This window comes from Falco naumanni, chromosome 1 (assembly GCF_017639655.2).
Source record: "Falco naumanni isolate bFalNau1 chromosome 1, bFalNau1.pat, whole genome shotgun sequence".
Lineage (NCBI taxonomy): Eukaryota > Metazoa > Chordata > Aves > Falconiformes > Falconidae > Falco > Falco naumanni.
Window position 1 is genome coordinate 70,626,657 of NC_054054.1, and position 26,733 is coordinate 70,653,389.

Here is a 26,733-nt window from a genome sequence, read left to right on the forward strand (position 1 = left end):
AAGAGTTAGAAACTCCAACCTGAGTCCTGAGCTACCAGTACAATTTGTAATGTGAAACTGCGCCAGGCCTCAGGACATAATCCAATTATTCAAACATTGCAGGTAACAAGTTAATAATTCTTAAAATTAACTTCTTGCTGTTTTGTCCTATTTGAAGAATGCTGCTTTTTATTTAAGTGGGTTGCATAGCTGTAGCAAGGCAGGTGGGTACAGAACATCACTTACGTTTATGTGGGACACTGTGACAAACATTTCAGTGTCTTAGTGCAAGGGAGAGAACAAAAGGACCCTGCGATACATACTAAATGTGCAAAGAAGCAGCTGGGTGAAGAAAGATGAATGCCTCACTGGAAGGTGGCCATGATGTCAGATCCTAATGTCTCCTGCGTTCTTTTATTACTTGGATTAGGAAAGTAGGAACTGAAGATACCACTGACTTCTCTGAGTCAAATCTTTTGTTTGATCTGAACAATGTAAAGTCTTCCGATGCAACTAAAATGCTCAGTGCAAAGCCCATGCCTGCATTCTTTTGTTTTCCATAGAGTTGAGTGCTTTCCTTGCATTTGTAACTTGGCCACTTGAAACATCCGTCAGAAGAGTCGAAGGAGAAAGCCTAAGAAATCCTGTGTGGTGTTTTGTCACCCCTCCGAGGCTCCGAACCCTGGGTTACTTTGGGTAAAACACAATCCATGTGGCTATCAGTGCTATGTCAGTCCTGCATCACCACATCCAACAATGAAAACTGAAAGTCATCAGAAAATCAAAAAGGCAAAGAGGAAACCCGCAGCATATGTCTGCCCCAAAGAATCACACAAAACTTAAAATGTACAAGAGCTGTTTGATTCTAATTACTTTCTAATCCTGGATGCTCATAGAGGTAAGTCATAACTGCACCATGCAGAAGCTACAGTTTCTTTAGAAGTGAAAACTGAGATTCTCATACATTCTACTGACTGCAGTACTTGACCCATAAGAAAAAATAAATAAATACTATGAGATTTTCCAGTAACACTGCAAATTGGCAAAGTTGCAGAAGCAATTAAACTGAGGCTGCTCTAGTCACTGCACAAGGGATGTTCTGTAGTTAGGATGAGGTAATATTGGAACTTTTTTTTTTTAATAGAAGCTTCTTAGCTATCTGTACTGCTCATTCTGCCAATCTATGCTGTGGTAGGTGGTGAGAAATGGAAGAAATATGCTTGAAATTATATTTTCCCAACAGATTTAAACTCATAAGTGGCAAACTGGCCCAATCATCATAGCTATTTCTTCAAAAGTGTAGAAATGAGAAACCAAACCTTTCAATTTTTTTCGCCTGTGACAATTTTTTCAATTACCTGAGACATTTGTAGTGTGGGATGGCATTAGGAAAGATATATAAAACTTGAGGCGTTGCAACAGTAGTGTAAGCAAGCACAATTTCGTGGTAGCCTACCAGCAGCTGGAGTTGAAGGTGTGAGCAAAGATACTTGACTGTAGGATACCCCAATACTTTCGTTCCCACTAATTGTGAGCCCCAAGACATATATCTTCTGACATCTGCCATACATCCAACAGTTACTGGATTGAACAGAAATCATAACCTGGATGTAGGCCTCTAAAGAGCTTAATTGCCCTCTGTGACGAGCAGGGAGGGAGTATGTGGCCATCTATTCATATTGCATCTGTTGCAGTCAGCAAGAATAGTCATGTTGGCACTAAGGCTGTAATTCATGACTGCAGCAGGCCTCTCTGGTGAGGTGTCAGGAGCCGCCAGTAGTTTCACTGGTGGGTGTTGTGTAATAGGTCGAATTCAACATGCAGACATCTCACATACACATTGTCCTTTTTGTTTCCTCTTTTACTCATTTTTTTTCCTCTTTTACATAGTTTCTGATCGGTTTGATTACCTGGAGTGCCCCCCTGCCATTTGCCTTCATTTCCCTTCCATCCTTTGTCTCTTGCCCCCACTTTCCTTTTGATGCGTCTTCATTCCTGTGCACTGCAGGAAAATAAACAGTTACCATTGTAACAACATCAATATTATTAGAGAGATGTTTCTTTGATCTTTTTTCAATAAAGTCATCACAGGAAATTTCTAATTTGTTCTGAAAGAGTGTTCCATAAATCTTACTGCTTTCATAAATGTCAACTTGGCATTTCACAGGGTTGCTTGAGAAGAAATCACTGAATGCGTTTAGAATGCTACAGCTATAAATATAAGGTATCCAAAAGGACAGTGATCTTCTTCAGAGAAGCAAATCTGACCAGTGGATGGTGAAAACTGTGAATTTATTCTCAAGGCATGTTCAGTTTTCTTATTTTTATAATAATCAGAAGTATTTGTTTTTCATTCATACAGACATTTGTTGAAGTAATACTAAATATTTAGAGCAGTACAAGTACAGAGAGTCCATTGCTTTGTTTCTTTTTCTGATACCCATATTGTCCATACTTGTGCCTATACAAAATGAGATTATTTCCTTTTCTGAAATGACTTCCACTGTAGGCAGATTAACCCCACTCAGACAGAAACAGGAATATGATGGAATATATTCTAATATAATTTATATTCTAATATATAATAATAACGTTATAAATTATGATTTTCCTATGTTAGTCATTTTATATGAAGCTGAACCTGTTAGCTCTTTATTGTCCCCTTTATTACATGATTACTGTAACTTTTTTTCAGTGTCTTCATCCGCTTTGAATAGCTTCCTATCTTTTCCAAGTGAAGCAGTAAAATAATGTCACTTGGAGCCTGGGTTCTATGTGAAACATTTCTGTGGATCCTGAAAAAGACTTCATTTGTCCTCTTTATTCTCTATACAAATAACTGCCAATTTTTCTTTTGTCAGTCTTACGGTCTTTCTGGAATTCTTGAAGTTGTGCCGGCTCCCTCTGGTGGCTAACTACCACTGGCCAGCCTAGAAATATTTTTAGTAACAAGGTAGAACATAGGAATTTGATAGAGAGGTTAGTTCTTATGGCTGGCTTCTTATTTATGTGGATTATCATTAACAATATAAATCTATATAAGCATGGAAATATAATAAAAATAAGTATTAAATATAAATATACATAAATATAAAATTAAATTTGTGGTATTGTAACAGTCTCTAAGTGAAGACTCCTGTTTTATTTGAAGATATTGTGGTACCTTAGTTGTTAACCTGCAAGCCAGGCATGGTTTCTTTCTGTCTTAAGGTTGCAAGACTGGGAAAGTTCATTTTAGCAGTCTTTATCATCAGGCACTGATAATCAGGCCTGAAAAGGAAACAACCATCTTGCCACTGTTTCACATTTCCACCTTTCCAGATGCTGTTTTCACTTCTTTTACATTTGCTAATACACCTCGCAGAGCTGGAGAGCTTAGTAAGTTTAGTCATTTAGACTTCATATCAGCAGATTTGAGATCTGTTCCTCTGCACAGCAGTTTAGGGTGGGATGTGGGCGGGAACCAGGATGACCTCTCACTTGTTCACAGTTTGCTGTACAGATAAGACGTGCTTTGTAAAGCAGAACATAGCAGTATTGACCATTTACCAGGGTAAAGATATCAGAACACCTTGAATGCTTTCATTTCTACAAGGCATTTGCTAGTTTTTTGTTATTTTTATCTTGTGTTATGTAGATCTTAACAGCAGAATTCGAAGACTGAATGTGAACTTGAACTATGAACCAATTCCTTTGTTAACTTTTTAGGCTAATCCAGTGCCTACTAACATCAGTGGTAGCCATAGTCTTCATCAGAGGGAAATCATACTCTTAACTTATATTCAGATCAGAAAAGATAAAATATCACATCCCTTCATGTTTTTAGAATTACTAAACAGGTTATTTTTTCTTACCATAATTTCACTATTTGTATGTAGTAGCATAAAAGTCAACGTTTCAAACCCTCTACCATATTCAATTTTATCAACTGATACTTTCTTGTAATTATATATGCTGTTTTGGCAGTTGTAACAGAAAGGAAATCCAGTCTTAACAGCAAAAGTACATGTTACTTCGAAAAATTGCCGGGAGTCCAAGGTCCAAGAAAAGCAATTTAACCTAGTGAAAGATATTTTGTAGTTGCCTTTTTTTTCATTAATTTCTATAAAACTGACGATTTTACTCCAGTGTCCTACTAAGCACATACTTTTTTTGCTTTTGCTGCAGCTGACACAGCCAGTGAAAGGAAGTCTGTAGTATTGCACTGCTGGGAAGGGGTGCACAGTCTGCCATGTGAGGGAGATGAGGGGAACAGACTCAAAGGTGTGACACACTGTTAGTGGACAGCTGCACTCAGGCACTGCACTGGCTGCAGCTCTTTCAGAGCAGCACAAAATTTATGACTTTTGCCCATATTTGATGGAATTCACCCCAGTGATTACTGGCCACCCAGGATCAGGAGCCCTGAACCTACAAGTTGGCACTGCACTACATGGTGCATGCTTACAGTTTTGTGAGTGTGAGGACAACTCAGGTACTTTTGCCATTAAAACCATCTTTCTCTCTTCCCTTTGTCATCTAGAAAAGCAAAAGTAAAAAAAAAAAAGTGCCAAATGCCTCTTTTTGCAATTATCTAGTATAGCTCATGCATACAACTCAGTTTGTTACCGTGTATCATGAGTTACCTAAATCACATTTTGCATTGCTATACACTGATACAACTTCAGGGAGTTAATTGATGAAATCATGCCAAAATTCTGATTTGGGTTAATCAAATTGAGGTAAGAACCAACTATAAACTAGACTGAGCAATCCTGAGGTTTTATGAAACATTCTTGAAAAGAAATCCTAGGGAAAAAAACCTGACAGAGTATATATGACCTTTTCTTTGAGCCTGTAAATGCTGTATTGTTTCTGTAATGTGTCTAGGTTTGTTTTATGATAATGCTGCTTAGCTCCAAAACTATTTTGAATTGAACAGAGAGAATTAAACAAACAGGCATAGAACTATACTGTTTTTAAAACCCTTGATTCACATTTAAGCATGGGAAATAACTCTTTTGTGTACAAGGATGATATATGAACATTTTTAGAGTATGTTGGATGAAAAGTTTTTGTTTCCATGTTAAAAGGTCTCTGATTGGTTCCCTGACTGTTGTGAAAAAGATGACTCTATGAAGCCAGTAAGGCTCCAATGTGTCCAGCTGTGTCAAAAATAAAGGGAAAACTTTTTATCTCCTTCTTTCCTTAAAACAAAGGAAGCAACAACTCTGTGTGGCAAAGGATCATCTTCTGTGACATTCATCAACATGTTCCTATACCCACATGAAGTCTGATCTCCATGTCAAAATCATTCAGGTGACTTCCACAAATTTCAGCAGCTTCTGGTTGGATCCCAAACTTCTCAGTGAGATTTAAATTAGCACAGTAACAGATCTCCTGGCATTTAAAAGTCTGTTGTGAAGAGTAAAATATAATATATTTACTTCACTGTTCAAAAGGTTCAAAGAAACTAGCTGTGAACTCCAGAAAACTATTAAGCTAGGGGCCACCTGTACCCTAAGTCCATAAAATCTCGTCTCCTAGAAAAATGAGCTGGTTTGCAACGGTCAAACTATAGGAACCTGAATATAGTCCACAGACCTTAATCAATTCAAAAGTGAACATTTCTAGTAAATTGTAAAGTTTCTTTCACAGCCTAGCAGAAGAAAGAGAACTTTGTGAAGGATTGTATTTAATTCATACGGTTTATGACAGTGAATGCAATCAGCTCCAGCTCAGCTAGGTGCAGTAACTTACTTTACTGCTCTTGCAACACAAATAAAATTCAAATCAGAGTCCAGGTAAAGTGGGCACATCTTCTTTGATAATCTAATATAAAAGTAATTCTTGGTGGGGATTAAAAAACCTGTGTACAATTTATACAGAAGGAAAACTCTCCTCTTACCTGTACTATGTGGAAACCTTTCTTAAGGAAACCCTGTGTGTGCCTATAGCTCTTCACTTTGTGAACAGAGATGTAGAAAGAAGTAAGCAAGGGAAGTCACATCAAAAACTTCAGGAACAGCAGGAAAACTGAGACAGTTTTGAAGCTAGTTTCATACACTCATTTCTTTTTTAATTGCTTTGATCATTTGAAAAGTCCATGTTATGCACTGAAAAGCTGGAAGACAGAGCACTTGCGTTACTGCATGAATTTAGCAGCGTACTGGAGCTAAAATAGATAAGCACATTTTTTGAGTGGTCTTTATTGACAGAAGAGCATGAAAAAGTGAAAGTTAATATATTTTTATTAGAACGTTAGATTTTGTGGTTTATGCTGCATTGTGAAAGGTTATTTTCCTGACTTTAATGTTCTGATGGGTTAGGAAAGTTGGCTATTTGGGGATATAAGACCACAGGTGAGAAAGAGATATAAATGTTCAGCTGTGCTGGTCCAATAGTATTTTCCCAGTAACGTAACAGCATCAGTTGGCCACTGTAACTGGCACAGGGAGAAGCATTCCTGGTTGCTGCACAGCCTCTGGAGTGGCATGGGAGAATGCTTGATTAAGCAAGTGGGTTGAGGGTATTTCTGAGGGACTGAGCTGCTGTGTGGCAGCTCCAGACTTAGATGATTTACCAAAAATAATTGCTGTCAGAGTGTTTTACTGCTTCTTTGCTCTGCCCTCCACTATATCCAGGGCTTCATTCTTCCCTGAATTAACATTGTATGACAGGAAGAGGTGCTGCCTAGTAGGTAGAGCACTGTTTATTATAGGGTGAGGCAGACCTGGGCTCTAGCCCTTCTGCCCAGAATTCTGTATTATTTAATGAATGTTGAATAGAAAACTGCAGAATTGGACCTTTGAGCAGGAACTGCACACGTAACTGCTGCAGGATTGTGTTTGTTCTGTGTTCTCTTTCTCTGTATTTTGAAGATGTGGTGCCGTGTAGAAAGCACAAGTGCCAGGAGCTGGCAACAGCATGGTGGTCAGGGCACTCAGGACAGATGGGCATCTAATGAGCTTATCAGGCATGCTCAAGAATGTACCAAATTTCCAACAAACAGTGAGACAAAAGTTGGAGAGAAGGCTTACAGCACTGAAAGATCAAAAGCTCTGGAGTTTGTTGACAGCTAGGTTTCAGAACTGTGGTTTTGGCCACATCCCTCTAAATTCTGCTTATGCATCTTAGACAACTGTATCTCTTGTTTGGTATATAACTCTTTTTCTCATTTGTCTTTGTTGGGTGTCTACCCTCTCCTTCCATCCTGAAAGAGACATTGCATACTACCTGGAAAACACTTGGACGTGGCAGCAGGGTTAGTAAGTATCCAGGTAGTTGTAAAGGAATGTAGCATAAAAGCTCTCTGATTATGACAGCTGTATGCCCACAGTAGGCAGCTTAATTTTATGAATTCTGTGCCCTAAGAGTGTATTGTTTTAAGCAATGAACTTGCAGTAATGCCAATAAAAGCCTAAAAAATGGAGAAGTATCAGGCAGACAATATTTTGTCAGGACTCATCATAATACCTTACAGTCCATGTCTTACAGAAAATAATAATAATTGAAAATCTTTTTCCCCACTGCACTGGTGTGAAGGCATTCTTGAATCACCTGAAAAAGTGCTGTTTTCCAGTGCTAAGGTCTGACTGAAAGAATATAACTGTTCAACATATTTTTAGGTCATTGTAGTAACCAATAAATCACAGCTGATAGGTTCAGGTAGATTTCTTACTAGAATCACAACCTTTTCACTTCATATAAATCCTCCAATCACATGGTTCCTGGCCAAAGCCGCAGAGAGCAATTGAGCCAAGCTTAATGAGCAAAAGTTATGAAGGCTCTTATTTCTTTCTTTAGGCCCAAGACATATATCTTCTGACGTCTGCCATACATCCAACAGTTACTGGATTGAACAGAAATCATAACCTGGATGTAGGCCTCTAAAGAGCTTAATTGCCCTCTGTGACGAGCAGGGAGGGAGTATGTGGCCATCTATTCATATTGCATCTGTTGCAGTCAGCAAGAATAGTCATGTTGGCACTAAGGCTGTAATTCATGACTGCAGCAGGCCTCTCTGGTGAGGTGTCAGGAGCTGCCAGTAGTTTCACTGGTGGGTGTTGTGTAATAGGTCGAATTCAACATGCAGACATCTCACATACACATTGTCCTTTTTGTTTCCTCTTTTACTCATTTTTTTTCCTCTTTCACATAGTTTCTGATCGGTTTGATTACCTGGAGTGCCCCCCTGCCATTTGCCTTCATTTCCCTTCCACCCTCCCCTTGCTTCAGGGAGCCATGGAGAGGGAGCATGCACTCCTTATGGCTGGCATGAAGGTGTTCCTCCATTTCCCAAGCACTTACAGAAAGAACAGTCTCTGAGACAGGCAGAAACTTTATGAAGGGTTCAGATTATAGCAGAATAATCACGTTCATTGCAGTTGGTCATTCGGGATTATTCTTTGGTCAGAATTAGTGGTTATAATTCCAGTTCTGTGAAAGTAATTAAAACTGCAGACTAGCTAGCCCTTGGTTCCCTTGCCTTCTTGCTGTGTTTGGTAAAATGAGATATGCAATATTAATTTGCTCCAAACATGCTAAATCTGCTTTGTTTTTTGCACAGCTGGGCAGTTCCTGAATGGTTGAAGGCACCGAGTCCTCACTGCAGTACACACAAAATGTAAAGAGACAGCTGGGTAACAGGCAGACCATTAGGTCTTGTTGCTCTGTTCTTTCCATGCACTGCAGTAATCCTACATACAAATTTGCATAATGTTGGACAGACTAGTGTGCAATGCCCAATTTCATTCTGGAAGGAACAGAAATGAATAGTTACTTGTATGTAACTTTAAATGTCTTGGTTAATGTTTCACAAAAATAGAGGAAAGAAATGAAGTTAGTAAGATGAAATTGAACCAGGAAGAACTTTTTCATGTTCTGTTATTAAAAACGAAAAATTAAAAAAGTCTCCTTTCTGCAAACTGGTAAAATTATATGGTAATTTACCATTCATTATTAGGCTCAAACCAACTTGTCTTGTAACAAACTTCATAAAGTAGTCCTACTGGAATTCTGCCACTGTTTTAATTAACAAACATCATACATTTTGGTCATTTATGTCTGTTTTATATATCAGGAAAAATGGGCTTCATCTCAAGTTGCATAACTGATGGTTATGATTTGTACTTAAAACAACTAGCAGGTAGATTCAGTCTGTTATTCCTGTAAATCAAATTATTTGAGCTTGCATTCCTCTTGTTCATTATATCTGTATTTGGGATGAGGTTTTGTTGTGCTTTTTTTTCCAAAATGATTTCCAAAAGGTATGTCTGGGGGAGGACATGAAATAATAACCCAACTGTTTACAATTACAAAGAAGTATTGGTGTTAAAAGTAACAGAGAGATTCACGTGCATTTAAGCTAAACTATAATTGCAATTTGCAAAATCAAGATAAGAATTCTTAAGCATGCTTATAAAAGTATTCATTCACTATTATAAGTTTATAAATACATCCTACTCTGAGGTCGTGATGTTTGCTGATGGAGGTTACTCAAAATCTGCAATATTAGGAATTTTTTTTTATTGTTTTGTGGTTTTCAAGAACCCAGCCATTGTAAATAAACACAGTAGTGCTTATGCAGTTTTAAAGAGTAAGAATTTCAAATAAATACCCCCATTCTATTATAATATGAAAATAAAATTTAGATTCATATGAAGATAACAGTTAAGCTCATGAAGTAAGGACATGCAAAGCAGAGCCATGACCTTGCAGAGGATTCAAAGAGCCTTACAGACATACACAGAAAAATTTCACAGGTATGACAGTTTCTTGCAGGCTTGAGCCTGACCTGTTTCATTCACTGCATTTTAAAGCAATTGAAACTGGCTGAGGCTAGAGGAAAGGTTAGTGTTTCTTAAAAGGTAATATCTCCAGAGTCAGTGAGACTGACAGTAAAAACCAGATGCCTAAGACAGGGGTGATCAGACTTCTGGAGGTTTCCTAGGGAGGCCATTTCCATTTTCATCAGTCAAATTCCCTCTGCTGCTTCTACTTACTCACTTCACCAGCTCTTACAGGTACACAGGCTTTTCTGTTGTAATGGGTAAAACAAACTCCACAGCTTACCCTTTCTGAATCAAACTAGTATGAATGTGTGGACATGTGGCATGAGACTATATGTATTTGGTTTATGTCAGTGTTCAAAAACAAATGTAAGAATGCAGTGACAGGTAGAAAACAGGCATATCAACCAGTACAACCTGTAAAGGAAAACCAGTTTCCTTGGAGGTACAAGACAAAAAAAAAAAAAAAAAAAAAAAAAAGCATTAATGCTATTCATGCTCCTAGGCAAATTGACTATGGTTGGTTTGTTTGTTTGTTTTATTGGAGCTAAAGGGTTATTGAAGTACTGAATACTGAGAGAAGATGGTTTCCCCAGCAACTGTGCCTCCAAAAAAAGGTTTTGGCTTGTTCTCTTGCTTGTGTGTTTTACGGCGTGTAACCAAATTATATCACTAGTAGGAAGCACATACCTAGACTAGTGGTCACTGCGGGTCCTGTTGGTGTTAGTAGCTGTGGGAGTTCAGGATGCAAAAGCAAAAGTCCTGCTGGAAGCAGGTGAGCTTAGTCAGCAAGATGACTGCCTGAGACAGAGTGTGATCTAAGAGGGTTGATTCTCCGTTTCCTTTAAAGCTCACAGAACACAGACCTTCGCGCTCAAAAGGACCCGGTGTTGCCTACCAAGAGCCATGGTCAGAGTTTAATGAGAAAGAAATACAAGCCTTAGGATGCCTTGTTTTAGCCATAGCCGTGTAAGTCAGTCTTAGTAGTTTGTTGTAATTAAGGAAAACTATCGTAGGGTAAGTGTGATACAATCTAGGACACAGAAATCCTAAAACATTTGCATTTTGAGTTAAGTATTTGGGGCACACATGATTGTACACTGAAATATTGAATAACTATTCAGTCAAAGAGAGAGAGGACTTGGGATTATTTAAGTAAGGGGTGTATTGCCCACTTTTGGGTTTATTCATCTAGGCTACTAATATAATAGCCCAGGCAGGATTCTTTGAATGTAAAGATTTGGTGTATTTCTAGATTAAAATGTTAAACTAGAATGAAACAAACTACTGTTGTGGTTTAACCCTGGCCAGCAACCAAGTTTGCTCACTCCCCCCACAGTGGGATGAGGGAGAGGATCAGAAGAGGGTTAAGACAGTTTAGAAGGTAAAGCAAAAGCTGCACATGCAAGCAAAGTAAGGAATTCATTCCCCACTCCCCACGGGCAGGCAGGTGTTCAGCCATCCCCAGGACAGCAGGGCTCCATCACACATAACAGTTACTTGGGAAGACATCCTAACTCCTACTTCCTTCTTCCTCACCCTTATATACTCAGCATGATGTCATGTGGTATGGAATATCCATTTGGCTAGTTTGGGTCAGCTGTCCTGGCTGTGTCCCCTCCCAATTTCTTGTGTCCCTCCAGCCCTCTGGCTGGCAGGGCCTGAGGAACTGAGAAGTCCTTGACTTAGTGTCAACATCACCCAGCAACAACCAAAAACATGGGTGTCCTATCAGCATTGTTCTTACACCAAATCCAAAACACAGCACGCACCAGCTACTAAGAAGAAAACCAACTCTATCCCAGCCGAAACCAGGACAATCTGTAATTGTAAATTGACGTAAGGCAGGCTATTGCAAACAGATTGGAGGTATGTTGTGCTGCTTGACTAGTCAGGTGAGGGGCTGTGTTTTCAAAGGTTGTGACTTTCAGATACAGAGTTGGTAGGGACCTATTAGTAACAGCAAATAAAAATATCTTCAATCTGTTAAGCTGGTTCTTTCAAACCCAGTTCTGATCAATGTGTTTTTTTAATTCCTAGACTGGGGCATTGATATATAGTTATATGAGCATACTATCACAGCAATTAAACTATGAAACCCCAGTAACTCATACCGCCTCCAGAAGATGAATTATTTATCACTGAGCAGATTGCCTGACATGTTGATTTGGGGTTCTGGTTTCCAGTGTACCTGAAGACAGTGAAGTCTAAAATCTTACTATTGGTCTTTAAAAAAAAAACACTAATCCAAACAAAAACAAAACCTGACTTTGTGTCTCGGGTGTTCCATGCTGTCTCTAGCCATGATATGAAGGAAAGAACTCACTGATGGAGTGAAGTGTGTGTGTGTTTATCAGGGTGTTTTCTGCAAAAGATATGACAGCCTTCTGTAATGCCTTCAGGACAAATGTTTGGCCTCTGTAACAACTTTCTTGTAATAATGAGCTGTAGGGAAGAGAGAGAAAAAAAGAATTCTTGGGGAATACATTCTAGTTCAGCCACCTATTCATCACTGAAAAACAGAAGAGTACCTGGGTGGTACACCTAATTTGATCTGAATTGTAACAAATCCAGCTTGCTACCATGGAAAACCACTTGAAATACCTCAGTGTCTGTGTAATTCATCTATGTGCAGATACTTAAACCAAAGCATCTAGTTCCATTTTATACATTTGGATAGATGATGCTTATGTCACAAACCCTGTGAGGTCTATACCCTTCTGAAATGACAGCTAGAGGCTTGGGATGAATAGATATCCTAAAGCATCTAACACGGCAGAATGTATCTTTATACTGATCCTCAAACCTCACTCTAGTGATTGGGAAACTTAACTAAATCAACTGAATAGATGAACGTAGAATTGTTTTTTCGATAATATCTTTTTCTGGTGCCCTCCCACTCCCAAACATTTTTTGGGATTGTCTGTTTCTTTGTTTTAGAGTTAGCAGCAACAACTTGCATTTGCAGCACTACCATGGAAAACTGGATGTTTGGAAGTGCTGATGGCCTTTCCACTCCTTGACTTGTTGTTAGAATGAGAGGTGGTAAAGTCTTTCTTCTCAAAGATCGTTTATCAGTCTCTGCAGATGGTAATTTCTGAACCTCTTCCCACCTAGTGCATGTAAACCAGAAGTACATGGGAAATACTCAACCTCTATGAGAAATACTCTCTGCTCTGCTTCCTTTGAAAAACATTTTCTGCCCTGTGTTATCAAGAAGACAGCAGGGCAGAAAGAAATGGTGGGAGAGAGTTCACTAATCCCCAGTGGTATCAACTGTATTCCATCAGACAGTGAAGTCAGTTGTCCTCTCAGTCTTTAACACATCAGGGTACAGCTAACCCCTTCTCATAGTCTCCCTTGTGTCAAAGCAAATCAAAGGCTTTGGCAAGACAGAGGTCTAATTCTGAAGTGTAATTCTGTACCAAGGAATAAAATACCTGGTAAAATTCCTGCTCATTTGTGGAATGCTCAGGGCTCTAATAATATAAAGTTCAGGTTGCTTAAATGCTACTTGATTTGCTTGGAATAGACAGCTCTGTCTCTGAAAACCTTTACAGTATATACTAATACATTCTTTTTTCCCCTTTCAATTAAGTACACATTAAACATGTCATCTTTTGCACCTTTGTTTGTTTGTTTGTTTGTTGTAGACATAACTTGATTATTGACATTTTAGGGCTCTAAGTCTCAAAGTATGGCCTTTGTTAGTTGTGTAGTCCAGTCAAAATTTAGATGGTAGATTTTCTGTTCTGTTGTTGATGTTTTAATAGGGTTAGTCATGTATGCATGATGAATCCATCTCCTTTCAGGTTAAATGCAACTAATATCACATCAAGGAACTGATTAACATCCCTAGGAGGGGGGGGGGGGGGGGAAATGAGGAATTCAGCTCTTTAATAGAATTACTCTGCAATACACTGAAATTCAAGATAATCCCTTTCAATCAAATTGCATTTGAACAGATCTTTTTCTCCAAATCAGTAGGTGAGCTCTTTATAAAAGCTGCATATTTATTTGTCCCATTTAAAAGAAACTAATTTTAACAATGCGTATATTTATGCTTCACTGGCCTACTAAGCATTATTATCTTGCAGTTCAGTGACTTTCAGATGTGTGTTACTCTAAGACATTTAGTGGTAGAGTTTTGTTGAGTGAACTGGCACAGTCCTTTATAAAACTTGCATACATGTCCTAATAACTGCCTTACATCACACATGTCAAGGAAACGTGCAACACTGTTGCCTGGAATGTATATTATGTATACCCATGGTGACCTGCAAGAACGGCCAAGGGAAATTAACATGTCTATAATTAGTAATTAGGTGTCTGTGGCCGAATATATGATGGAATGGCCATTTTATGTTTGTGGTGATACCCTCATCTTTTTATATGCTTTGCTAGTTGCTTGTCCCTGTAGTCTGAAGAGAGCTGTAAGATGCATACTGGTGTGTATGCTAGTGGAAGTGGCTTTGGGGCTGCATTAACACTGTAAACATCCCTGAAAATGGTTACAAGAGCACGAGTTGGTACAGGACAAACCTGTGCCAGGGACAGTTTTAGTAATTCAGCTGTAGAGATGAGAGAGTGCCAAGCCTGAAAACATACACCGGCACTGCTTCATTTGTTAGTATGGACTTAATTTTGTAACTCTCTGACAGGAAGATTATGGAATTGTTCTACCCCAAAAGAAATCCAGTCTTCTCCACCAGCTTAAGGGTAGGTTCAGAGTAGGGGGAAGTCGTATTTTTCTCATTCTTCTTTACCCTTTTTGATTACCTTGTTTGTCTTATTTAATGAACTAAATTAGTGTGTGTAACATATGGAGTATAGTGGCTAGCTAATGTGAAAAGATAAGACTCAACTACAGTTACAAGAGCTAGCAATATCTCCTAGTATTCAAGACATAAAATAGGGCTTATTTTTTGTGGCTAGCCGAAGCCATGCTGATGATAGAACTCGGTATATTTATGATTAAGTAGATCCTGGAAAGAAACAGAAGACTAAATACTTGAGGGTTTGAGTAGTCCCTTGGAAATTCTGTGAAGAGGGGAAGATTCCTTCTGCCCTGCAGAGTATTAACGTTTGAGCATAACCTGTTCTTCCTCTTAAATTTTCTAATGATATTGTGCAGAGCTGACATAACCAGGCCATAAAGTTTAGCCATGTTGTTCCAAATCTTTATCAACAACTCAGAATTTTTTATCAAGATAAGGTCATTTGTATTATACTGTCTTTTCTATTTTTTCCCCATCTTCCCATGAATCAGAAGATGAAGATGTTATAGTGGGGTTTTTCCTTTACATTATGAATTTATTTTTGCAATCGTCTTACAGGATAGACAATCTAATAGGGAAACAAACAAACAAAAGAAAAGGAAGTCAAAGCTTCTTTGAGCTATTTATAAAAGTTATTAGTCCACAGCTATAACAAAGTAAAGCAGGTGTTTAAACTTAGGTGAAACCTGTAAGTAAGTTTATAAAATTATGAATTTGTTAATACATTTAACCATCAAAACTTTAAGCAACAAGCACAACTACCTGTCTTCTCTTTATTTGCAAAGTGCATACCAAATAACTTCCCCTACAATTTTAGAGGAAAAAAATAAATTAAAATATTGTTGTTCTCTTTGAACAAATTTACACCTAGAGAAATGGCCTAGTAGTAATCATTTAGCTATTTGCCTACTGTGGATGTATTTTTAAAAAAACTGTTCAGTTTCTCCCCTGAATGTAACATTAAATTTTTTCACCTGTTTTAGCTCCTTCATTATCTCTATTTGTACCATTCCCTAAACTATACTCTTTTTTTTTTTTTTTTTTTTTTTTTTTTAATTCATGACAAGAGCTACACTTTTAGGGATGTACTGACATATAGAAAACTTTCCCTGGGTGTCAATCCTGGGTGCCATCTTTGATTGGTTTTGTTTGGCTCTTTTTTGTCTTTAATTGGGTACAGTATCTTCTATGCTTTTTTCATGTAACAGGATGTTTGACTTCATCACCAGGAGCCTGGGAGTTCTGTCCCTTCTCGTTTTCCAGAGATTCAGAGGAAGAAGTAATGAAGCAAATCTAGGGTTTACAGCTCACATGGAAATCTAGGCAATAACAAGCTTGATTCCTTGTAAGAACTAGCAGGTCTGAAGAACTGGGGAGCATTCATCAGGTGCAGACACAGGGATAGTGCCGGGCTCTTTCCAGAGATACATGGCTTTGCAGAGTAGCAAATGAAGTCCTGTCTCTGCTCTGTTCCTTCTAGGGTAGTTACCTGCCCATTGCTCACAGATGTCATTGAAAGCTGAAGTACTGCAGTTCCACCTTTGTTGTTGAGTTTTCACAAGGGTGTGAGAATTTGTACAGAGTTTTTTCCTGAGTGTTGTTTTTTTTTTCTTTGAAAATCAGTAGAGGTCTGAAGGAATGTATTGTTCAGTCTTGCATGAATTTTGTTGGGAAGTGAAATACAGTGGGAGGCCTTTGGTTGTGCTGCATGAAGCATATAAGTGACCCCCTGCAGGTTTCAGAACAATTGTTAAAAATACAAGCTGCACTATGCACATACTCCTCATCTATCACATGGTGTTTAAACACTAACTAAGGAGAAGTACATGAAAGTCCTTGAACAAATCCAGTCTCCTGTTTTTGCCAGTTCTGTTTTAGTCTTTCAGATAAGGTTAGGATAAGCATACATATAGTGGGGTCCTGTGACAGAGTGGGGAAAGAAAGGCATTTTGCAATGCCATTGATCGTTATTCTCCTGTAAATGTGAAATTATTAATCTTTCCAACATTTGGAGTTTCTGCGTTTTATGCCTGGATGTGGGATTACTTTGTGCTTTATATATCAGGTTAATAAAGAAGGCTTTTCCTTCCAAACCTTAAAAAATGTATTTAAATCACAGGGGGTTTTTTGGTCTTTAAATGCTGCAAGAATCTGAGGATCTCAGAAATGCCAAGTCCCTGAAGGATTCCATTGTATCCTTTTAGGCAAGGGGTTCCCAAATACACTGACCATGATTGAAAATGGGTTCCCAAAGCAAAGGCTGAAATTCTGCCACCTTTATGTAGTTCCAGCCCAGTTGGGCATTTAATGCAAGGGTTCTCAGTTGAGGAAGGCTGACAAAATCTGGCCTGTGATGATTATGACCGAACATCACGACCAGCTCATCCAGGACAGATTGCGTCCAGATCTCACAGTGATTCTCAAGAATGAGCTGAGCTCAAGAGCTGCATTCAGAGCTCAGAGAGCTGCATTCAGAGCTCAGAATTTGGCCCAGAGGAATTCTCAAACCATGTGACACAAGGAGAACAAAGTTTTAAAAAAATTGAGAAATCTACCATGTTGGGGAAGAAAAAATTTCATGAACTTTATTGATTTTTCTCTTCTCACTTAGGCTTTAACTGGAATTCAGCACTTGTTTAGTCAAATCATAGGATTTCATATAATCTTCGGGTTTTCTTATCCACAACCAATTGAGAAAACAGTCCTCTTCAGAGAGCAACCCCTTGAACTGGTCTAGTCAAGTCAAGAGAACACCTCTTGGGAATTTAAGCTAAGAGATTCTCTCAGTTCAGGTTCTTTGGCAACATTTGAACATATTGAAAAATACTGCTAAATATCCAGATTAAGAGTTATTGGAATAAATGGCTCATAGCTGAGGTAACTTATTTCTTAAGACCTTTAGATGGAAAAATAAAGCATAAATTAGTCATATTGCCAGTAAAGTTATTCCCTGTCACAACCTTTTAATTTCTCTTCTCCTCTAAACCACTAATGAACACTCTAGCTGTAGAAGAAGCACAAACATTGTGCTACCTAGTTAGTACTTTTGGCAGTTCATAATACATCAGTGTCTGCGCTGTCAGATTCTGCTTCAGATCAGATGGCCACAGATCTGGCACTATGACAAATACTTTTAAATTTTGCATAGCCCAAAGAAGTGGGGAAGTTTCTGCAGGTTTAGGTATGAATGCAGCCCTTTCTTCAGCCAGGTGTTTTGGCTTTCACTAAATTTCACTAAAATCACTGGCATAATCCCTGCTGCAAATAGTCTGTTTCCTCTCTGTACGGGTAAGGTACTACTCCCAGTGTGTAAACAAATGGTGATTCATTAGCACAATGACATAGAACAACAGATGACCTTGCATATGAATGGGTTATTCTTCTACTTCAGTTATGGTGATGAATCACTTCCCTCATATGCTCCTCCCTTCACTTCTACTTGAATAGATTTCTTAATATTCAGAATTCTCTTCTTGAAAGAACAGTTGTCCCTGGGGGTGGAGAGGGGAAGGATCTTTACTTGTACAAAGCACAGAGGAACACAACTTTGCTGAGTTATCAGGCAGCCTTCTTGTTATCAGTGCCTCTATTTACTGTTTTACATTGGACGGTACTTTCCTCTTAAAGTTTGTATCCTCCTGATATGAAGTATGTTTCATATGTGCAAGCATAAATCATACATGAAAATTCTTATTCCTTCTGTAGAGTTCTCATTGAAATTTGGAGACTGGGTAAATGTAAATTCTGGGTAAGAACATCAAGACTGTTCACTGGAAAATCCATTAGAATAAATCTCTTTTGTCAGTATTTAGAAAGCAGTTAGCATGTTTCAGTTTTCTTATCCTCCAGCCCACTTGAATACAGGGAAGCCTTGTTCTGAACTTGCTACCCCCACAAGCTCTTCATGTTTCTTAAAATACTTCAATATGCAGCTTTCCTGAAGGGCTTCCACAAACTGGTACTTAGGAATCTCTGGATGTTTCTTCTGGAACTTTGCTGCATAGGTAAATCTTAAAACCATAATCACACATTTAAATAGTCCTTTAGGCACTTGGCCATTTGTCCCTGTTACATATCAGTGGTAAACAGCTGAGTTGACTGACTTTTAAATACAAAAACATTGTGTTCTAGCAGAAGCTGTTAATGAGAAGACTACTGAAAAGACTGTTGGTGGAAGTTGGCAATTCAAACAGTCCTGTTCCTAGAAGTTCAATGTCAGATATTAACAATGGCTTTGTAGGTAGGTCTGAACACTCCTTTTGGCAAAGGAATATGTGCAGCATGCCATCTAGCTAAGCAACTTCTGAAGCATGGGTTTACACAGCTAAACTGTTTACACATTGCTTAGACTTGAGGTGAAAAGAGTGGCGACTCACTGACGTTCCTCAAATGGTTAATAACTTGAAGCAAAAGAAGGAAAATATTTCTGAGTCCATAGTGGATAAGGCAAAAGTAACAAGCTTAAACTGTAGTAAAGGAGGTTTAAGTTAGACATCAGGAGGAAAAAAAAATCTTCCTAAAGACAAGGATGAATTAATCACAGAAATAGACTGCCTAGAGGTTTTAAAGCCCCAGTCTCTGAATGTTTTTTTAAGAGTAGTTAGACAAACCTTGGCAGAGATGCAGCTGATCCTGCCTCAGGGCAGATAGATGGACTTAATAGCCTCATGAGCTCTTTCCTAGGCTAAATTCTTTAATTCCATCACTGCTCAAATCATACGAGAACTGTGTGGCAAAACAGGGAACCACACCTTCTGCACCGACTCCTGCTAGCATTACAGCTAAATCATGCTTTCTTTATTAGGAATGGCTTGAAAACCCTGAGTGTGCTTGCTTACTTTGATCAAGAGATTGTTGCTGCTTACTTTCCTTGTGCTTGCATTTCCCCTGGGCAGAAAGTGACTTAATCAAAAGGCCAGCATAATGTGTCCCTTATATCCTGCAAAGGGTCTGTGCAGTTGAAGTCAGGAATAGCACATCTGCACGGATAAAGGTAGACAAAGATCTTTCCTTACTGGTGCACCAGAGTATACCAGTTATGAGTTGCAATAGCAATAGGCAAAGAGAAAGTTGCCATCTCTGCTTCTGCAGATACAGCAGCCCTAATATTTTGTACAAGTATGGATCATAGTCAGTCGTCCACATCAGAAATGAAATAACAGCCAAGAGGCTATGTAGGTCAGCACTATACTTCATGCTGGCAGTATGGATTTGGTCACTGTAACTTTTATACAGGTTTCCTAAACAATGAGGACATGCAAATTGTCATCAGGCTGACTTAAAAAATCTTTGGATTCTAAATAAAATGCTTACCTGACTTCCTTTTGCTAGCTGACACTTCTCTGTATTCTCATGAGTAATTAAAAAAACCCAAACCCAAAATTTAACAGAAATAATAAAGTGAGTAATAACATGGCTACACAAAATGAGTTTTACAAGATTTGACAGTGCTGCAGCTACACTCAAACTTTCCTGATAGGAGCCAGCCAAGAGGCTTTTCCAAATTCTTCACTGATCCTCATTCATATTTTTGCATTTCTGTTTACTTCATACTGATTTTTATGATACTGCAACTACAAGTGCATATATCCTGAGAAGAATGAAGTGCATCTGAAATACACTGCTGTTGTATTGTAATTGCTGGTAGTAGAAATTATAATGATTTGTTGTAACTGTGGGTGAGTAGCTGTCTGTAAATGATCATAATTGCCATCTATAATGCAAAAAATAGAAGGAAAAAAATAGTTACTCTTTTCTAAATTTCATAAATCTGGGGTGAAGGTTGTGGATTTATCTTGTACACATTGAAAACTTCTTTCCAGAGTACCAACATATCATTCTAAGCAGTTTAAACATTTGGCTACATAAATCTGTTACATTCTTCTGAGAGAAGATTAGATGTAATGATTTTTTGCTTTTCAAATCTCACATGCAGCCTTTCTAAGCAAAAGAATATATTTGAAGCTATGGGACTTACTGCACTACAGAATTGCTCTGGAGAAAAGTACATGAAGAACCTGAGGAGAACAGACTAAACAAATACTACTTTGATTGCCAGCACCAGGTTCAAATTGTCATTGCAATGGTTTTGTCATCATGTAAAGGTTTCTATGATCGTATGGAGAGCCTCTAGGAAACTGCTGAACCTGGGATGTGTGACAGAGAGTCAGACCAGTGGGTGGACTCAGTCAGAAGAATCTTTTTCTGGTTATATATGTATTTTTTCTAAAATATCTGCATAACATCTCAGAGTCAACAAATGCTTAAGAGAAAAATTCTAATTTGTTCAGGTAAACAGAAAAAAAAGCAGACTATCTGTCCTAATGACATCTCATATTGATCAATAAAATGCAGCCTTCAACCCTGCCATTCATTTGTCTCTTTTTCTCATGAAGAGGGATTGATGGAAGAAATTACAGACTGGACTGATAGTATTGACACCACTATGTTTTTTCTGCAAGGTCATATCCATAGGTATCTGAAGGAAGAAAAAAGTTAACTAAAAAAATGAGTACGAGAGAACCCTGAAGATGAAGCAACTGAGGAATATAGTGTGAAATTACGAAGAGAACACAGAAATATCCCAGCTTCGGCTTTGACTTGCACCCCAGAAAAGCAAACTGATTTAGTGCAATGTCCCTATAAGTAAAATTTATTTCAGCTTAGAAAAACACATTTAAAATATTATGTAAGTGTTCAAGAAGGAATAGGAAGTTGTTTGTTGGTTTTTTTTTTTTTTTTCCTTCTTCCTTAAGCTGCCATTTTGTGCTCTGTAGCAAAGGAGTACCTTAAAAGGAGAAACATGCTTTAACAAGCATGGAACCAATTTAAAAATGAGCTTGAGTCATAGCTTCAGTTTTAATTGGGTACTGATTTACAGTACTTTGACATTTGCTATGTTTCCACATCACATATAAATACAAAACTCTAAGAGATGCAAGAGAAGATTGACCATAGGTGTGTCAACCAGATCCGCTACATTTTGGAAGTTTCACAGCGCTCACTGAACTCCTGCTTACATCTAAGCAATGCTTACTGCATACATTCCTTAAAGTAACTTGTTCAATATTCAGACTCTCCCTTTGGTTTTCAAATGCTCTGTACCTCCTCCAACTTCCATGTCCCACTCCCTCAGTTACCAAAATGTTGTTTTCACCCTTTTGTACTTCCACTTTCATCACTCCTTTTTGTGGATCAAATATTCACCAAGTCACCTGACTTGTCAGATAAGGAGTTTGTTACTTTTAGGATCAGTAGAGTCTGCAAACTCCAAATGCTGACCACGGTACAGGGAAGCTGAAAAACTTCATGAGATGTGCATGTGGGTAGATGACAATTGGAGAGGGTGCTAGGTTTGAAAAAGAGCATGGCAGAGCAATGGCCACCAGATCCATCCTCTTATCTTTCTCCTATGATGGAATGCAAGACACTACAGCTCAGAAGAGGTTCATGTAAAGTATTTGGTCATATAGAGTCTTTGGTCATATGGAGTATATGTGGCTTTACCAAGCCTCTAGGAAGATAATTCCTGATGGTTAAACCACTAATCTTCTGCAGACCAAGCATTAATGTAAGAACATGAGATGTGTGTGGGAAAAAAAGCACATTATTGTGACAAAAGAATTGGAAAAAATCTGAAGTAGGTAAGTATAGAATCATTGCTGCAGCAGAATAATAGGTGTCATTCTAGGATGATGAACAGCTACTTGGGGTGTTGCTTAAGCTCAGAAAAATTAGAAGAAACTTGTGCTGTGTTTGTCATATCCAAGAGGAGATCAAAGTATATGCTTGGATGTAATCCAATCAGCAATAAAACCATTACAGTTCTTTTTCTAGCAAATCCAGTCAATATGTCGATCATACAGATTAACACTCCTACGATAGCAGATGACAAAGATGCAGTTGATGAGTTCTACCAACAGCTTGAAGAGACATTCAATAAAAACGAAGCAAAGCTATCACCCTTGCAACTGGGGACCTAACTGTGCAAGTCTGGCTGTCGGATGCATAAGCTTTCCAAAGAAGTAATGGGAAATGACTACTCATTTTGGTTTACTGAATGAAAGAGGCATCTGGCTGAACTTTGTTGCTTTCATGTTCATTCATTCTTCATTTGACACAAATTGAATATCCAGGATATTTGTGTAGATGGGTATGGCATCATGACTAAGAGCCAAGTGATGCTGAAGGCTGAACTTGTAGCAGGCAAAGACCATCCCGAGTCAGAAGATCAATTGTTGGTTTTTAGAATGTCAGAAGACAGATATTCAGCAGTCCATTGCTTCTTGTCTGGAGTAAGAAAAATCCATGTGGTATCTGTCTAGAAGAGGTTGGTGGTATTGGCATGGAGGAGTAGTTAGTTAATCCAGATGGGCTATGGAATAAAACTGCCAAGTGCAAGCTACCAATGAACGCATCCTGATAAGTCAGTAGTGTGCTCCGAACATCTGTGAACAGCAGCAAGCAACCGTTTCATTAGACAGCATGTGAAACAGTAACGTGCTGCCCAGAATTTTTCAACATGTGCAGAGTATTTGCTTTGAGAGAAGCTCTGAAAGGATTTGCAAACTAAAAAGGAATGGCATATCCGCACACACATACACACACGCTCCACCTCACCCCACCTCAGATGGGTGATAACAAGGCAAGCTGCAGTCCTGGATAATAGGCAGCAAATGCTGGAGTTAGTGAAAACCATGAGTGAAAACTGCATCAAGGACCTTAATGTGAGAGGGAATGAAATGCCTGCATACTGACTCAGTTACCACAGGTAGGATGCAAGCAAACTTTACCTAGTGATCAATTGCAGAAGCAATAGATAAATTTAGTTATCTGGAAACTTTTATATCCAACCACAAAGACATTCAAAGGGAAGTGGAGGCAGAATTCCAATTCAGCTGTATCTTCTCACAGAAAAAAGAATAAGAAACCCTAGAAACATTTAGAAAAGTACAAAGGTTCAACAGGTGAAAAGCTTAATTTTTCCCAATACTGGCTTAGAGAAGCAAACTGTAGGAAACTAAGCCTGATCACAGAAAGAGAGCCGAGATGTGCAGGCTTTATGCATATTGTAGATAGAAAAGAATAAAAATGCTTGTTAGAAATATTGAAAGATCAAGATGGTCTCCTGTAAGAAATCAGCATGAGCAACTTTGGTATCTTGGTGCTTAAGACATAAAGAAGAGAGAAGGAGAGATTTACAAAGGAGAGAATGACTGTGCTTTGTACCAGATGGGAACAACTAGAATGAGCTGGAAAGGTGGGGGGTATTGTACCGTACTTTGCATCTCAACAATGCATTCTCTCAAGAAGACTCCGAAGGATTCTGTCAGAAACGTTCCCAGACAAATGCTTTGCTTTTTCTTTTACTGTTCAATCAGTTGTCCAGTCCTGAATTCTCTTGCATTTCTTGTGAGCCCCTCAGTGGCTTACTTTAAATGCCACTTTCAAAACTGCCTCCGATGAGCCTTTTTTGAGCAAGACACAGTGAACTAGATGACATAGTGGTCTGTAAGCAGATGAACGTAAGAAAAGCAACTTAATGCAGCTTTGGTAATTTGGAACAATAAAAGATTAGTGACTGTTCTATATAAGACTTTTTTTCAACATATTTTAAGTCCAAGGTAATGAAGAAAAGAAAAACAGATAAAAGCTTATTCTTCACCTGATTTTCTTCCCACAGTGCATGGATCAATACTTGGTTAGCTTAGCCTGTGTTCCAGGCATATCTTCTAAGACATCAGCAGAAGCACCGCCTCCAGCAGTACCTGCACACAGTTTATATAGATCTCATTCCAAATTACTTAGGCTGGTACTAGAAGGAAGTATTAATGTCATCAGTGTGCAGTACCACCTCTTGGCAACTGTCCTCCCTAAGAAGATCAGTTAGTTATATGCTATGTGACTCTAATGAAGTAGTACTGAGAGACAAACAGTAGTTAAACTTAATATGGATAAACCTGTAATTTTAGATCTTTGAAATGCAGTTATTCTGTACTTTTTACCTCACTGCTTTCACAGCCCCTCTGTATTGCCCACTTGTATTTTTCTGACTCATGCCTACAGTAATTGAAAACTAGTTTTGCTTATTTGATGGAAAATCTAGACAGATTGAAATGCAGCACATAGTGTCTCTGCTCTCTGCTGCTTTTATGTACAAACTTTGAACAAGAGCCACACAGTTTAACATGCTCATTACATTTTATTGTGTCTGCTGCCATGCAGTTAGTTTCAAGACTTATTACTTTAGGAGAAAATGTAGGTTATCTAACAGTTTCCTGGACCATTTGCAAATACTAGGTTGCAAAATACTATACCTAAGTGCAAGAAACCACAAAGATATCTGCCCTCAGAACAACAGATTCAATTACAGAACTGAACTTTTTAGTACTTTTTTCCCTTTCTCCCCCTCTCCCTGAAAATAAAACCCCCAAACTGCCTGTTCTACTTCTGACTCCTGCAGTATCTCCATCCACCCTTTCTCTTATGTATTTAATTGTACTGTTTCCCTCCTTTTGATGCACAGATAGATCAAATTAAACTGGTCAGTACATAACCAAGATAATGTTGGACTTGGCTCTATGTTTTTCAGTTAAAGCTAACTCCATATTTATCACTTATGGTCTGATTTAGATAATTACTTTTATTTTTTTAAGATCAAACTTTCCATGCTGCGAAGAAGAAATTTGGAGATTGACATTCTCCCTTTCAATCCTTGTTTTCTGCATCCTAAATTGCAGGTTTCATGCTGATATTACAGAAGTAGTTAGAGAAGGCTTCAATGGTCTCCAGAGCCTACTGCAGTAGATTAATTCTTTGCCCCTTCCTCTCCCATTTACAATTTTTGCAGTCTGTGAAATACAATGCAGCTTTGCAGTCATGCTGATGCTCTTCAGCCTCCCCTCTTGTTTATTTTATAGGAAAAAAAACCAAACCGCTTTTTCTGGATTTATTCTTAAACAATTAGGAACAGCATAAGACCAGAAAAGGGGAAAAAAGGTGATGTTTGATGAGCAGATCAAGTGCACAAAATGATAACTTGGGGTTTATCCAAAGGACATTTTATTTTACCCAGACATGCTTTTTCTCCTTGTTGCTGTCATGATTGATTAGTGAAGCACCAAACAATCCATGTAATTATTCACCAACTGCAGACCATCTGGAGTTAGGAATTTGCAGTCTTTCTAGAAATGTATCTGCACTGGGTTTGCTGCATGCTTTTGAGCCTAGTACTTAATCACCACATGTGGGAGGTGTTAACTAGGGAATTGCCTTTCCAATCTAACTACATTATCATTTATATTGTGCTGTAAATGTCTATAACATTTAAGATGCTTTACAAAGGGTTAGAAGTGCAACACACACAACAGCTCATACCCCAAAGAACACAGAGTTGAAGTGCACAAATGGGTACCATAAAATAAAAGGCAAATGATGAGGGGAGAGTGGCTGCTAGAGAGGTAAAGGAACAGATGTCAGAAATTTTTTGGAGGAGGAGGTGAGTGAGGAGGAGGGAAGCTGTTCCCATGTGAAAGATGATCTAAAATGAGGAGTGGGCGAAGGAAACAATTTGGAGTTTCTTACAAGTATGTCTGCTGTCCTATCAAGAAGTGTTTGCGCTTTTGAAAGCATAGCTAAATTTAACAAGAAAAATAAACCTTTTAAACATACTAGCGTAAAAAGAAATGGAAAAACCCTACCCATTGCATGTTCTAAACATACTGTACATTACAACAGTAACTGTCACCAGAATAATGCACACCTTACAACCAGAATCTCTCCAAAAAGTCATAAACTGATCATAAATTGTATCTCTCCTCCTTTGGAGACCAGGCAAAACAACTGAGCCTGAAGAAAGACCTGAAGGTCAGCAACTTAGACAGGAAAGTCAATAGTTTGGCTCTGTGGATATGAGGCAGGAAGGCAGGAGGCTTGTCCCTCAGCTGGGTTAATGCAATGGATGCCAGACTGGCCACCTTATACTTAACCAGAGATTGCCCACATTTTTCACTGTGGTGCTTCACACATGCCCAGTGATAACCTTAGCAACATGGTCTTTTTGGCTGAGACTTCAGAATTTTACTGTTTCAAGATCCAGCAGAGACAGCTCTGTCAGTTGAAGCTACAAATATGTGTTCATAAGGATCATTAAATATGAGAAGACATCTATGTTTGGGATAATGTCTCCTGGCTGGGGGAACATCCAT